The sequence below is a fragment of the Chenopodium quinoa genome, unplaced genomic scaffold (genome assembly GCF_001683475.1).
Source record: "Chenopodium quinoa cultivar QQ74 unplaced genomic scaffold, ASM168347v1, whole genome shotgun sequence".
NCBI lineage: Eukaryota > Viridiplantae > Streptophyta > Magnoliopsida > Caryophyllales > Amaranthaceae > Chenopodium > Chenopodium quinoa.
The window spans coordinates 5923201-5937726 of record NW_018744502.1 but is presented as its reverse complement, the minus strand read 5'-3'; positions in this window follow the sequence as shown (position 1 = coordinate 5937726).

Genomic DNA, 14526 nt, shown 5'->3' with positions numbered 1-14526 from the left:
CTATCAAAGAAATCTTTTTTTTTTTTTAAAAGAAAGGGGAAATATATTAATTAATCAATCTTCCGCCTTCAACAGTTCACAAATTGTTCGACAAACAACTTCAACAAAACAGAAACATTACAACGAAATCATTCATCAATACTACAAGACTATAATCATTGATGAGTAAATACGGAGTATTATATTGTGAAAGTTATACTCCGTATCATTAATGCTATAGTTAATTTATACTAATAATTCAAGATTATCAAAGATAATTGAATTTTTTGTTGTTCACCAAAAGAAAATTAACAAACACGTGAGTGCCAAAGAAAATTTCCCTTAATTTTTTTTTTTGATGTTATATACTTCTATGAAGTACTTTGTATTAATTATGTTTTATTTGTTCCATTCTATTCACAATGTACTTGCCATGTTGAAAAAATGGACACATCTATTTAAACCATGGTAATCAATGGAAAAAAAAGTGCAAGTATTAACATAACGGCCATAATTAATCATATACGGAATATAATTATGAAATGGGTCCTAGTTTACTACCTCTGTTTCGCTTTACTCGTAACAATTTAGTATTTTACAGACTTTTAGGCAAAAAATTGGAGGGGGGTTTAATTAAATGGAAGAGTATGTATTAGGAGAGATAAAAAGAAGGGAAAGTTAGTGGACCCTTTTTCACTTTATTGAAGACATGTGACCTCATATTTTAGTGGGATTTTTCCCTCCCAAAAAGTTACTGACTTTTTAAAACGGGATAAACTTTTTTGATCCACTTTCTTTCCCTCCTATTTTTTTGAAAATTCAAACGTTTTGCCACTTAACCCCCATAATTAGTTTTCATAAAATTCAAATCAAAAGCCCCTTATAAATAGGGGTCACCCCATTCAATACACCCCATTTTCTGCTAGTGTTTCAATGGGGAATGGGGTTAGAGGAGGGGGAGGGGACCATTAGTACTGTTTACAAAAACCAACAATATTTAGCTTACAAAAGTTGGCAACTATCTAGAAATTACATTAAACCTACAATTAGTAATTCCTCACCCTAATTCCTAAGTGTCTTGTTAGTACCAGCAGCATCACTATATACAGAAATTAGGCTCCATTGAAGACTGCAAAAAATTACCTTCAACCGCCACTTCATAACCTTTCATCAAATTTGCAAAAATTCAAAGGGACTTATGGAAGATTTCTTTGAAGAAGAATTTTATAGATTAGACCAACTGTATGATGAAGAACAAGCCATGGAAGCATTTCAGTCAAACATGGATGATGATTCCATGGAAGATGCATACATGGAACATCAGGAAGTAGATAATGATGATGCAGACATGGTACATCAAGAAGCCAACAATGAACATGCAGAACAAGGCTATGTAGCAGATAATGATGATGTAGATAATGGTGGAAGGCAAAGCAGAGAAATGACAGTGGAAGAAAAAAAGCAAATTGTTGATGAAATCCTGCTGAACATGGAAGGGGACTCATTATCAAGAGGATTTTTATTCACCTTGGCCAGAAAATATTCAGTTCACAGGTCAACAACAACCAGATGGTTCCAAGTAATTAAAAACCACATTATAGAGGAGAATGTTAATGATGTTAGGAGCAAAAAAATTAGGCAAAACTGGTCCCAAACCTATGTGGCTAGTATCTGTCCCCTTGTATAAGAGGACCACTAAAAGGAGCTATGCTGCAACCCTTAACATTTCATACTCAGCAATTCATAGGTTAAGGAAGAAGGGAAGACTTATGACACACACAAGTACCAATCACCCTACACTCACTGCTAACTACAAAATAGCAAGACTCAAGTGGGTTCTAAGTCATGTGAACCAAGTTCCAACAGTAGAGGACCCTACCTTTAGGGACATGCAACAGGTAATTCACTTAGATGAGAAGTGGTTTTATCAGAACCTAGAAACCAGGACATCATATCTTCTCCCAAAAGAGGGAGACCCATACAGAGTATAATAGTCAAAGAGGTTCAAACTTAAGGCTATGTTCATAGGGATGATAGGGAAGCCACTGTATGATGAACATAAGAATTTGGTGCATGATGAGAAGTATGGTATGTTTCCTTTTGTGAAGTATGAAAGAGCCAAAAAGAAAAGCAAGAACAGAGATAAGGGTACGTTAGAAACTAAGGCAGTGCAGAGTGTGAACAAGAAGTAATAAGGGACGTGTTACTCAACCATATCATTCCATCAATACATGCACAGTGGCCAGCTCAACTGCTTAAGGATATAATCATACAGTGGGATAACGCAAGGCCACATCAAGTTCCAAAAGATGAAGAATTTCAAGCAGCAACACATGAAAATGGATTCAACATTCAGTTTGTTTTTCAACCTGCTCAATCATCAGTTTTGAATGTTTTGGATCTAGGTCTTTTCTGGGTAATTCAATCCCTTCAATACTAATCATTTCCAAAAAAAAATATAGATGAGCTTATTGAGAAAGTGCAAGAGGCATTTGAGGAATTTGATCCTATTTTGAACAAGTACACATGGATCACTCTACAATCTTGCATGCTTGAAATACTAGCAAAAGAAGGTGGTAATAACTTCACACCACCACACATGAAGTAGAGAAGCATGGACAGGCAAGGAATTCTTCCAGACTTGCTGGAAGTGGACAAGGAACTCGTCACAAATGTTGTTAACTATTTAAACATCATATCAGTTCCAGCAACATGTCACAATCAAGATGAAGCAGATATGGAGGTGGGTGTAGACTGATCAATTCAAGGAAGAAGCATAGTCTTTTGGGACTCAATGACAGCCACACATAACCAGTGGAACCTAAACTTTTTTTTTTCCCCGTTTTGTTTATGTATTGGTTATGTTTCTTTTGGTATATACTTATGACACATTGTTAGGCAGTCATGTATGCAAGTCATAATAGAGTTGGAACTAACTTTTGTAAGAACAAATACTTTTGGAAATAAGAAATGAAGATTTTTACATTTTTTACTTTATGTTCTACACTAAAGCTTAGTACACATTCCATCAGATAGGGTGTTTTCACTCAAAACAAACATGTTAGTGGGTTCCTCAAGAACAACTTCAGATTGAAGTTACTAGAGCATCCTCACTTTACAATATGCTATTAGTTGAGTCCCTTCATCATTTGGATTTCAAACATAATGATGCAATAATAGATTAGGGACTCAATGCATCAACATAGACACCTGATTGTGTCTCCCCAAAAACCAAACCTAATGATGAGTACCTTTTACATCTTTGATTAACGAGTTCGGTAAAGAGTTGAAGAGTCTCGTGAAGTTACCTTAAGACATGACCATATTTCTAACATTTCCTTAAATGTTTTAAACCAAAATAATTCATTTTGTGTCCTTAAAATCATTCATTTCGTGTCCCACTTATAAAAACGTCCAAAATAGTCTATTTTGGTTCATAATTCTAGTCCAATTATTATTTATTTGGATGGGGTTTGAAAAGAGCTTTCCAATGATATATTATAAGCCCAATTTCGACTTATAACGAAGGAGTTATGACCAAGATACTAAACCAAGCTCGAACCAAGCCTTACCTGCGCCCAAATGATCATGTGGAGGATCATATTACCCTAAATCCCTATCTTAAACTAATTAGGATTTATTATAAGTTTCTAGAATTTTCTAGAAGGTTCTAATTTATCCTTTTTTCTAAAGATAAAGATTTGAGAATTTGATATCAAATAAAACATCTCTTTTTTTATGATCCTAATCCTAGTCAAAATAGAATACGTACGAAAATTTGATTGACCCAATTCGAGTGGAAATCGGATTCCGCATGAATTTTATCTTTTTCAAAACCATCGCAAAGCGACAGAGCCATTGCGCCGCGATATTTCCATCGCGTCGCGATAGAGCTGTCGCGTTACGATAGAGCTGTCGCTGCGCGATAGACTCTGTTTTCGCAAGTTCTTGCAAAATTGTGCCAGTCTTCTAGCTTCGTGTTTTGACTAATTTTAGTATTGTTTTGACGATTTTACTTCCTGATTGAGTTTTTTCGACTTTTTTGAACCCATATGTGTTCTACATATGGTCTTAGCCATTGGGAATTCATGCTCTATCCACCCTAATGAACGCTTCGTGCAATAATGGGTGCATCAGAGATTATGAATTCACCAAATCATGGAAGCGAGTTTAACTTGCGGGGTCCCATCCATCGTATTAACCCTTCTAAGGTAAGGCTTCCGCGCGATGCATTCGGACTCATAACCATGGACCCTCTTGGACACCATAATCCTTAACCTTAGAGAACTAGAGCCATGGTTAGGTTGCAAACTCATTGCATCATATTGTGACTACTTGTGAATATCCTACTTGTGATTAAACTAACCCTTTGTGTTGACTTGTTTCTTACAAATAAATTCTTAATGAACTAACCAAGGACTAAAAGGATTTTGCCTAATTAATTGGTTAATTAATTTGAACCTTTGAAGTCTAAACATACTCGACCTAGCAGTCTATAGGTTTAAACCTTCGAAAGAATCACCAAAAATAGATTAGATTGGCGTTCCAATAGTGGCGCGACAATTTGGTCTCTAACGCAGAACGCTAGTTTCCAAAGCGCCGCGATGGTTCGATTTTTTCTTTCCAAGTCTTCGCGTCCAGTCCTACCTCCATAATTAACCAAATTAATGCATAAACGAGGTTTTAACTTGGTTTTTGTTTGAGTCTAATCATATATCTAGTCCCATGGTCATCACACGAATCTTGAACATATCACTTTCACTCACGAATCCTTGCACACACTTTGTACATGTCTTTTCACCATGACCATGTCTAGAGTCTTGTGTGCATTTTTGCCGTCATTTTAAGTCGGATATTATCCTCCCAACATAAAACATGTTTCTTGAAAACTTATCACCCATACTTGATTCCCACACTTGACTCCCACAAAATATGCACCCACTTTTTGTTTAAACCCAGTAAAAGCACGAGTCAATTTGAGTCAAGTCAATAAAAGAGTCAATAGTTTAATTTTACAGCGCTTGGTCAAGGAGAGAAGGACGTTTAATTAAAGACAACACCTTTATACAAGTACACCTTTTCCAGAGGCCAGTTCAACAAAGAAGAAAGATAAGAATGGCAGCTAGTCAAGAAGATTTTGACAAACTCCAACAAATTGTAAATGGTCTTGCTGAAATGCTCAAGGGACTTAGCACCCGAATCGAGAAGGCCGAGGACCCTAACAAGCAAGTACCAGTTGAGACAATCAAACGCATTGAAGACAGTTTAAGTCAAATCTCCAATGACTACAAGTACCTTGGAATAAGCTCTAAGGGGATCTCAATGGATAAGGAACTTCTTCTGCACAAGTTCTCTGCCAATGACATCCCTAAGTTTAAGGCCACTGACAATCCTTACTTTCACTTGAAGGATTTTGAGACAGTCATGGAAATTAAGGGCATCGACAAGAAAGTCTTCCCTTCACTTTTCTCTCTTTCACTTGAACCAGTATGTCAACAATGGTTCTTTTCCATAGGTGTTGAGAAAATTGCCACTTGGGACAATTTTACATATGCCTTTATTAATAGATAAAAATGTAATATTCAAGTAGAAATTGATCATAGAGAGCTTGAAATCCTTAAGCAAAAAGAAAATGAGGGCTTCACTGCATTTTACAATAGATGGAAGGAAACTTTCGCTAGAATGATTGAAGTTCCAAGTGAAAAAGAATCTGTAAGGATGTTCATTAAGAATCACCAAGAGAAATATCAAAAGCATTTGAAATATCAATGCAACTTGAGTACTTTCAAAGATATCTACAACATAGGCATTGAAATTGAAGACGACCTTGCAAAATTGAAAGCTACTAACAATAGTAACAATAGTGGCTGGGAAGGAAAGAAGAATGGCAATCCTTCTTCTTCAAAGAACACCCACTCTAGTAACAATGTTAGTACCTTTAATCTTAATGATGTCTTAGCCATGGATAACTAAGGGCCAAGAAGGCAACTAAGGAAAGAATTCACCCTTATTGGGATGAGCTATGACATCGTCTTTGATCGACTCCATGCCAAAGGACTTATTACTCCCATTGGACCTATGCACCTGAAAGGAGATTAGCCAATTGGAATCCAAACGCACACTACATATACCATCAAGGTAGGGGCCACTCTACTGAAAGTTGTTAGAAGCTAAAAGAAGCTATCCAATATTTGATCGATAACAACAAACTTTTAGTGCCTCCTGCCAGTAAGAATCCAAGTATCAATAATTCTCCACTTTCTGATTCCTTGGCAATTTATGATGATCAAGATCCATTAGATCCATCACTCCTTATCAAGCTTGTTGAAGATGCTTCCATAGAAGAAGTCAATACTGTTGAAGAAGAAGAAGAGATTTTCTTCGATGCCATGACTGATTTCCATGATGAGATTACCAATAAAGATATTGCTAGTCCCTCCCAAAATCGTATCAACGTAAATATGGTCGGCCTTTGTGATGCTCTTTAAGAATTAAATCTGGAACTTCAAGTCCTTTTAGGATGGTAAACAAGCTAGAAAGTAAGCCTATTCTTAAAAGAAAGTGTGACTCCTCTTCTTCCTCTAATAAACCAAATACCGTTGGAAGAAAGCCATTTATCTTCAACGTTGTTGAGCCTCAAGTGAAAAGGAACAAGAGGGCTTACAGACCTATAGGCACTACTTATGAAAGATCCTTTGACATGCTCCTCGACAAGGGTATGGTCAAGCCTCTTGATCCAAAGCCATTTGAGTCCCTTACAAGAATGGATAAACTCTATTGCAAGTATCTTCAATTGGGAGGTCATACAACCGAAAATTGCTTCAAGTTCATGGAATATATTCAAGGACTCATAGATGATGGGCAACTTTTCATCAACATCCCGAGAATGGATATTAGTGGAATTCGGGACAATGATGCCAATATCAATGGAATCTGGGACAATGATGACGAGGATGTATACCTTAAAGACATGATTGAATCACCACTTGTTGCACTCTACCACTTGAAGACAACGATGACATATGGGATGAGGAATCCCCAATCACTGTGCTTACACAGTTTGGGAGATTGCAACCACCAGTCACAACTGTGCCTATACCTGTAACTCAACAAGCCCCAATACCCATTGTAGAGGACAACGACATTGTCAAGAAACTCAAAAAGAATAAGGTAGAGATTAATGTTTGGAAACTTCTAACCTCATCTCATGAACATAGAGTTGCAGTAATGGATGCTCTAACAAAGGTGGGAATAGATTTTGAGACTAATCCAGAAGGGTTTGAAAGGAATGGTGTGCTTCGAACAAGTGTATTATTCCGATAGAGGGTTCATAATTATTAGAAAGCTAATTATCCAGTAAGGTCAAGTGATTGGAATGCCTAGCTAGAGGTCACTTCCGATCAGTAATATTAATGCATAATTAATGTTACAACTTAATCTTGACTGAACCCTTCGGGTCACACCCAATCGAGTAACCGAACCGAAACGACGAATTAATCCGAAGGATTAAATGAGTCATTAGAGTATTACGAACATAGACGTCGGATTTCTAGCCTAGAGCGTCGGAAACCGAGCGTCGTAAGTTGAGTCGAATTTAGGCTTCAAAAGACGAGAAATCAAGCAAACAACAAGTCATCACAAGAGAAAATCCAAGCCTTGAAGTGGACTAGCATGGCTAGTCAAGCAAGGCAAGGCTCGGCCGCAAGCTTAGCATGCCTAGCATGGCCGAGGATGCTGGCTGAGCCAACCATCCGTGCAAGGCAAGGCCTGCAAAGGGTCAGCCGCACATGCTAGGCATGTCAGCAGCCAACCAACACCATCGCAAGCAAGGCCAGTGGCACATGCTAGCTGAGCCTTGCGCGTGAGGTAGTAGCATGTTGGGTTGCGCCTAGCATGAGCAGCAGCAGCAAGCTATGCGTGCGTGTGTTGCGGGATGTGCGTGCTTGCGTGCTGGGTTGCGCCTATCACAAGCATCGAAGCAACAACTAGCTAGGGAATGCTAGCGATAGTAACACAGCAGCAGCGGCTCGCAAGCTGTGCTTACGGTATGTGCACCGAGCATGCCTGGAAGCAGCCCGCATGCATGCGTGGCGTGCTTGCTAGGCTGCTTGCACACGCAACCATGCTGGCAGCATAACCAAGCACCAGGACACCATCCGGGTGTGCCTTGGTGCGCAAGGCCCAACGCTAGCTGGCGTGCGATGGTTGGCTTGTGCGTGTGGGAGCCGAAGTGTGTGGGTTTGCTTAGGGAGCAAGGGGAGGGTGGTCCCCCCTTGTGGTCCTCACCTAACCCTTTGATCTTCACTTGACACTTGTTGTTTGCTAATTCATTTGCATATTAATTTGATTTTTGAATTTAATTAAATTGAATAAATGCATTTTTATCAACTCTCCCACATTGATGGGAGATTGGAATTCAGGCTCCTTTCCCTATAAATACCAATCACTTGGAATTAGGAAAGGACACTTGGGTTGTGAACTTGAAAGGATCTCCACAAGCGAGAATACTTTCGTTCTAATGCTCTAAGTTATTTTACTCTAGCCCCGACTAAGCTTCAGGGTAGGAGCCGTTCGGGTCAGGTCTCGAGGGTGAGAGCCATTGGAGGCTTGCGCATTTGCAAAGCTCTACGCTTTTAAGTACGAGCTCTAAAAGGAGTGAAGCACGCATCAAGGGTATGATCGTCTTTCTCTCTTTCTTTGTTAATTAATTATGTGATTGTTAATTAATATGCATGTTTAGCTACTTTAATTTATGTGCGGATTTTGGGAGGGTTTCATTCCACATAGTGTCGGACACTACGAAACCCAACAGCGGTATCGGAGCTGCGCTCATTTAATTATTGTAACTAATAATTAATTAAGGTGATTTAAATGGATTTAAATTTCTGGTTTTGCTTTCTAATTAGATTAGAAGCTCGTTTTAATTAGTTTTACTCTCGTTTTAATGCTAATTTTGGCTAAAGAACCCAGATTTCGACGATCAACGAGGGTTGTCCAGAAGCGAAAATCTACCCAGAAACATGTTTTTCGAGGGTTTTTTCTTTTTGATGAAAATATTTAAATCTTTAAACCTTAATTAATTATGGCATGTCAATGTTAGATTATGTGTATGGTTACATCATTAATCTACTGCAATAATTACCCTCATTAAACATGTTTATGAAGTCATATTTGGTGCTTGATTTGGTGAGTTCATTTTTCACATAAACTTGCAATTTCACATTTTTGCAAATTAATTGCTTCAAGTGTGAATGTTTATGGTGAACTTGTACTTTTGAAGCCCTAAATTGTTAAACATCCAATCTTTAATTGTTTATTTGATTGGAACTTTACTTTCTAGATTCCATGATTGAACTAATTTTTGATTTGATCATCTTTGAGCTGATTAAAGTCTTAAAAGTTCAAACTTGTGATTGAAATTTATTTAATTCTCATACTGGAAGATGTAATTTTTCAGGTTTACACAAATTAGTGTTGGAAATTTTTCACTGGATGATTGTGTTTATTTTTCCAACCCTTTTAATTTTGTCAAATCTCATTATTAATTTATGTTTGGTTAAGTTAATTGTGAGAATAGCCCTAAATTTTTGTAGCATCAAGTTAAGCCAAAAATAATTTAAAGAATGGTTGTTGAATTAATTTTGGTTTGTGCACTAAAAATTGAATTTATTTAAGTTACTTATTTTATTTTCATTTTTGCTCAATATTGGTTCTAAAATTAATTTAGATATAATTATTTATGTCACAAAAAATCGAGATAAAATCTCGAGGCACAAGCACGCAGATCGAGGCACGAGCCCCTAGCACAACACTCGGCTTGCCGGGCTGCTTTCGCAGCCCGCATGTGGCTGTCGGGGTGTGCGGGGCTACCAATGCTTTGATACGCGGTTTTTGGTGCTTGTGTGTGCGAGTTTTAGTGAGGAGGGCTAGGCTGGGGTGCGGGCACACGCACCATGCCGCAAAGCTCGAGCTGCTGAGCAGGTTCTGCAGCTAGCAGTGGCGCGCGCCAAGCCTGCCTTGGTGCGCAAGCCACGTGCGTGCGACCGGCCTTATGTGTCATGCTTGGTGCCTAGCCAATTTTGGCTTGTGGCTAGGCACTTGGCATTGTTTATTTTGCGATTTTGCCGTTTAATATATTTGATTATTATATTTAATTATTAAAACAAGGCTAGGTCTCGGTTTTTCCCGGCACTTGCAAAGTAATTTTGGCAAAATTTGGGTAAACCGGCTTAATTAAATTAATTGGATTAATTTTAATTAAGTTGGATGCGGAATTTAGTGGGAGCTTCATTAATTATTTGAGCTAATTTTATTGCGTTTAATCACATAATCAGTTAACAACTTTGACTAGTTTTAATTAGGCGTGTTAATTGGATTAACCACCTAAGTTAGTTACTAGTTTGCGCGTATTTTGCATTGTTGCTTGTTTTACGTTGTAAAATGCATGGGCCATTCACATATAGTGAATGGATGAACTATTCTATCATAGGTTTTATGAAAATGGCAACTAGTGGGGCCCGACTAGGATAGTAAATACGGACTGCGTTCCTTTATGTATTTTTGTAAATCTAAATACGGTCTGCGTACCGTTGTATATTTTTGTACCTTAATATTTAGATTAGTCCTAGTCATAATTACTAGTAGTTGCATTATTAATGGTGATGTCTCGAAGATGGCGATTTTTAGAAGACGAGGCCAAGATGGTGTGATGAAGACCCTTGATGACATGAAGAATTAAGGGGTCATGCTAGTTGCCAAATGCATCTTTTACTTATGTTTTCTATATAATATCGTGCTTATATATTAATGATATGTTAGATGCATGTTTAGGATTTTGAATGTTACGATGATTAATTTAGTTCACATAAATCAAGCAACATAGAAACCCTAGGTCCCTATAAAATTGAGTCAAATTTGTCATTCCAAGATAACACTTACCGAACTAATGTGAATAGTGATGGGCTATGCCAAAGCAAGACATCATTATCTCCCTAGGAATGTAAGGTATACTAGGTATACAAGTTGATTTTAGTTAAACTCAACAATATCAGTAAGGAGTCCTTAGATGTCGTGGAAATGGAGATGAAACGTCAAGAAAGCATTAGATGCGACGTTTTATCAAACCAAGAGTAGCTTAGAGCTATTAGCAATTGGATTGCTTACCTTAAAATATTAAGTGTTAAGACAAGCCAAAGTATGCTTAATCACTGTTTGATTTTTGGGATCTTGGAATCGTTTTATTCTCGCCTAAAAGGGACAAATTTAATGCGTGGATAAAACGCTCAATAAGATTGAAAATTTTGCATAAAATTTCAAACTTATTGGTTTTATGAATGGTTTTTCATTTCAAATTCTTTCAATTGTAGAATCATGTCAACAACTAATAACAACAACAACTTAATATGCTCGAAACTCCACGACAAGTTGGCTTTTAGCCTAAACTTGGTGAACTTCAAGGAATGGGAAGATGAACTTCGGAAAACTCATCGGAATTGTTCCATGCAGTACATTTTTTATACTCCCATTCCAAGCTTCTTCTCGAAGAGAATCATGAGTGATGAAGCTCATGATGCATGGTCTTCCAATTGCAAGAAAGTCTCACGATTAATGGCTAATTCCATCCCGGAAGAATGGAAGGAAAAGTTCTCCTCCTATTTTCCGGACATGTTCCTCAAAACACTTGAGGACATTGTCAATGTGAGAGTCACCAAGAGTCTCAATGGCAACTATAATGGACTTATGTTTGATGTGATTAGGTCACTCTCAAATATGAAGATAAAGCCACCGAAAGAGGGTTGCCTTGTTAAGGAGAGATACCGGCTTTGGTCGAAGGTCTACAATACCAAATTGAGGTCCAGTATGCCCCTCCAACCACATGTGCTTAGAATGACTAGGCTCTTCAAGCACATGGAGCTTCTTGGAATCCCATTGGAGGATGAGATGGCGGGTCATATCTTGCTTGCCTCACTCCACTCAGGCTATGATGCACTTAGGATGCATATAGCTGTGGGAAAAGAGTCACACTCTTTAAGAGATGTGGTGTAGCTACTTCACAAAATCAACTCCTACGGAGCAAGCAAAATGCCCTTGAGAGCAAAGAAGAAGGATTTCAAGAACAAAGCAAAGATGCGATGCTTCTATTGTGGTGGGCAAGGCCACCATAAGAGGGAATGCAAGATCTTCCAAAGGGATGAGGGGAAGAGGAATGTTTCATCTACCTCAGGTATTTTCATTAACACTTTGATGAGTCTATTTTATACATATTTTTATTCCCAGTCCCATGGTCATATTTGTGCTTATTTGAGCTCCGTGGAGCTATTTTTATTATTAATATATGTTTTCTAGTGTTTTTGTAGAGTTGGTATTATTTTGTAGGAATTTGCAAATTTATGTCAATTCCCGAGCTTATTGAGCCACTATAAATATTTTGGAGTTTAATCGTATTTTATGATCGTATATTTAAAGCCCAAAGCCTAGTCAAACAATTTTGGTACGGTGATTAAGGGCTCGATTAATAAATAAGTAACAAATATCCAAGTTGCAATCATAGACCAAGCAAAAGAGTAGAAGATTGGGCCAAAGCATTAAACGGCCCAAGCTTACTAATGCTCCTGCTGCCGGCTGGGCGTGAAGACTGATCGGGCCCAATCGGGTGGCCCAATGCCCCGACCGAGCGATTGTACAACAAGGTGCATTAAGTTGATTCTGCCCGCTGTTTTATTTGGGCCTAGTTATAACACTCCGTATCTGCCTGGGGCCTTTTCATTATATTATAATTGAGTAATCCTTGTTTTAGTGGGAGTTGGATACTTGTATTATGGGGTTGACTTTTCTTATATAAGGAGGTAGGAGTTACGTAGGCTAGGGGTTAGTTTAGGAGATAAGCTTTTATGTATAGTTTTAATTTTAGTTTTGTTCCTCCTTTATTTTTTTGTTTTAATTTTAATTTCTTGTTCGTAGGTGTTCTTTGACTTTTCGTAATTAGTTTTATTGTTATTCTATTTTCTTGTTAATTTATTTAATTGCTTTGATTTAGTTATGTTTTGCTTTATTGCTTTGATTAGTGGAGGTTTAATTATGTGTGAGTAGTTTAATTTTAGGGTTTGTGGGGATCCATAAATAATATGAAGGGGTAATTTATTATTGGTTGTTAATCTTGATTAATTTCCTATTGGTTGATTTAATGCTAGGCAATTAGATTTGGCCAAATTTAATTGTATGAGTTTTGCAATATTGATTCGAGATTCGAGAGATGAGAATTGATGTTTAGGCTTAGTTTCAATAGGCATGTTAATTTATAAATGGTTAAGTCAATATTCGAGAGATGTGATTTAATACCGATAGATTAATTCTGTGATTATAATACGTAGCGAAAGCCCTTTATAATCTGATCAATTTATGCAATGATGATTGATTGTTATGTTTTACCCTAGAATATTATTTATTGGTGAACCTATACCCTAGGCCTTTTATTATTGATTATTCCCTTATTTAATTTGCTTAGTTTAATTGTTAGTTTAATTCCCACAATACAAATTGGTTACTCGATACTTTAGATTATAATAATTGATTAGGAGTAAAAGAACATTGTTTCCTTGTGGATTCGATCCTACTTCCCTATCTACTTTAGTTAGAGGACTTAGGAATTACTTTTGATTAGGTGATATGACTACAACCTGTCACACTTGTGTATAAAGCTATTCATAGGTATTGGATACCATGTATAACTCACTTTATGCTATCATTTTCAAGGACCAAATGAGAGGGCTTCACAAGTGGATGTGCACCTACGAGCGGACAATAAAGATGGTCTTTCCGTCGTGCTTGTAGGCACATTATTTGTCTTTGGCTTGTAATAGAACTAATTCTGTTGGACGCTGGGTTATTTGATCACAAGACTATAACAATGATTGTTTTTGAATGTCTTGCTTATATGTTCTATGAGATCACACATTCTATATGTGACTAGACAAATGTTAATGATACCACCAAAAGAGCTAAGACCATTGAGTCAAATCAAACCTACTTGTGGCATTGTCGTCTTGGCCACATTAACATCAAACGCATCAAGAAACTTTTACAATAAGGTATTCTTGACTTAGAGTCGTTTGAAAATTACGACAGATGTTTATTAGGCAAGGCGCTAGTAGATAAAAGCAATTGCTAAGTGGTTCAAACCCCTAATAGGAAGCGGTTTTGAACCGCTTGGGCTAAAGGGATCGCCCATTGCCCCCTTGTAATGGCCAGCGGTTTAAACCGCTTCCCATTTCGAGGAAATAGGCAGCGGTTCACACTCCAAACCGCTTCCCATTTGTTGTTTACAGGTGGATGGTAAGGCGTAATGGGTAGCGGTTCAGTGGGCCAAACCGCTGCCCTTTAGTACCAAAAAATATTAAAATATATATATATATATATTTTGCGCTTTTTTCACTTAAGTTGATTGGCAAACACTTATATATATATAAGTAATAAACATAAAACTTATATATTTTCATTAATACCGTAACTTTACCCTTGCAAAAAAAAGAAAAAAAAAGAAAAAAACAA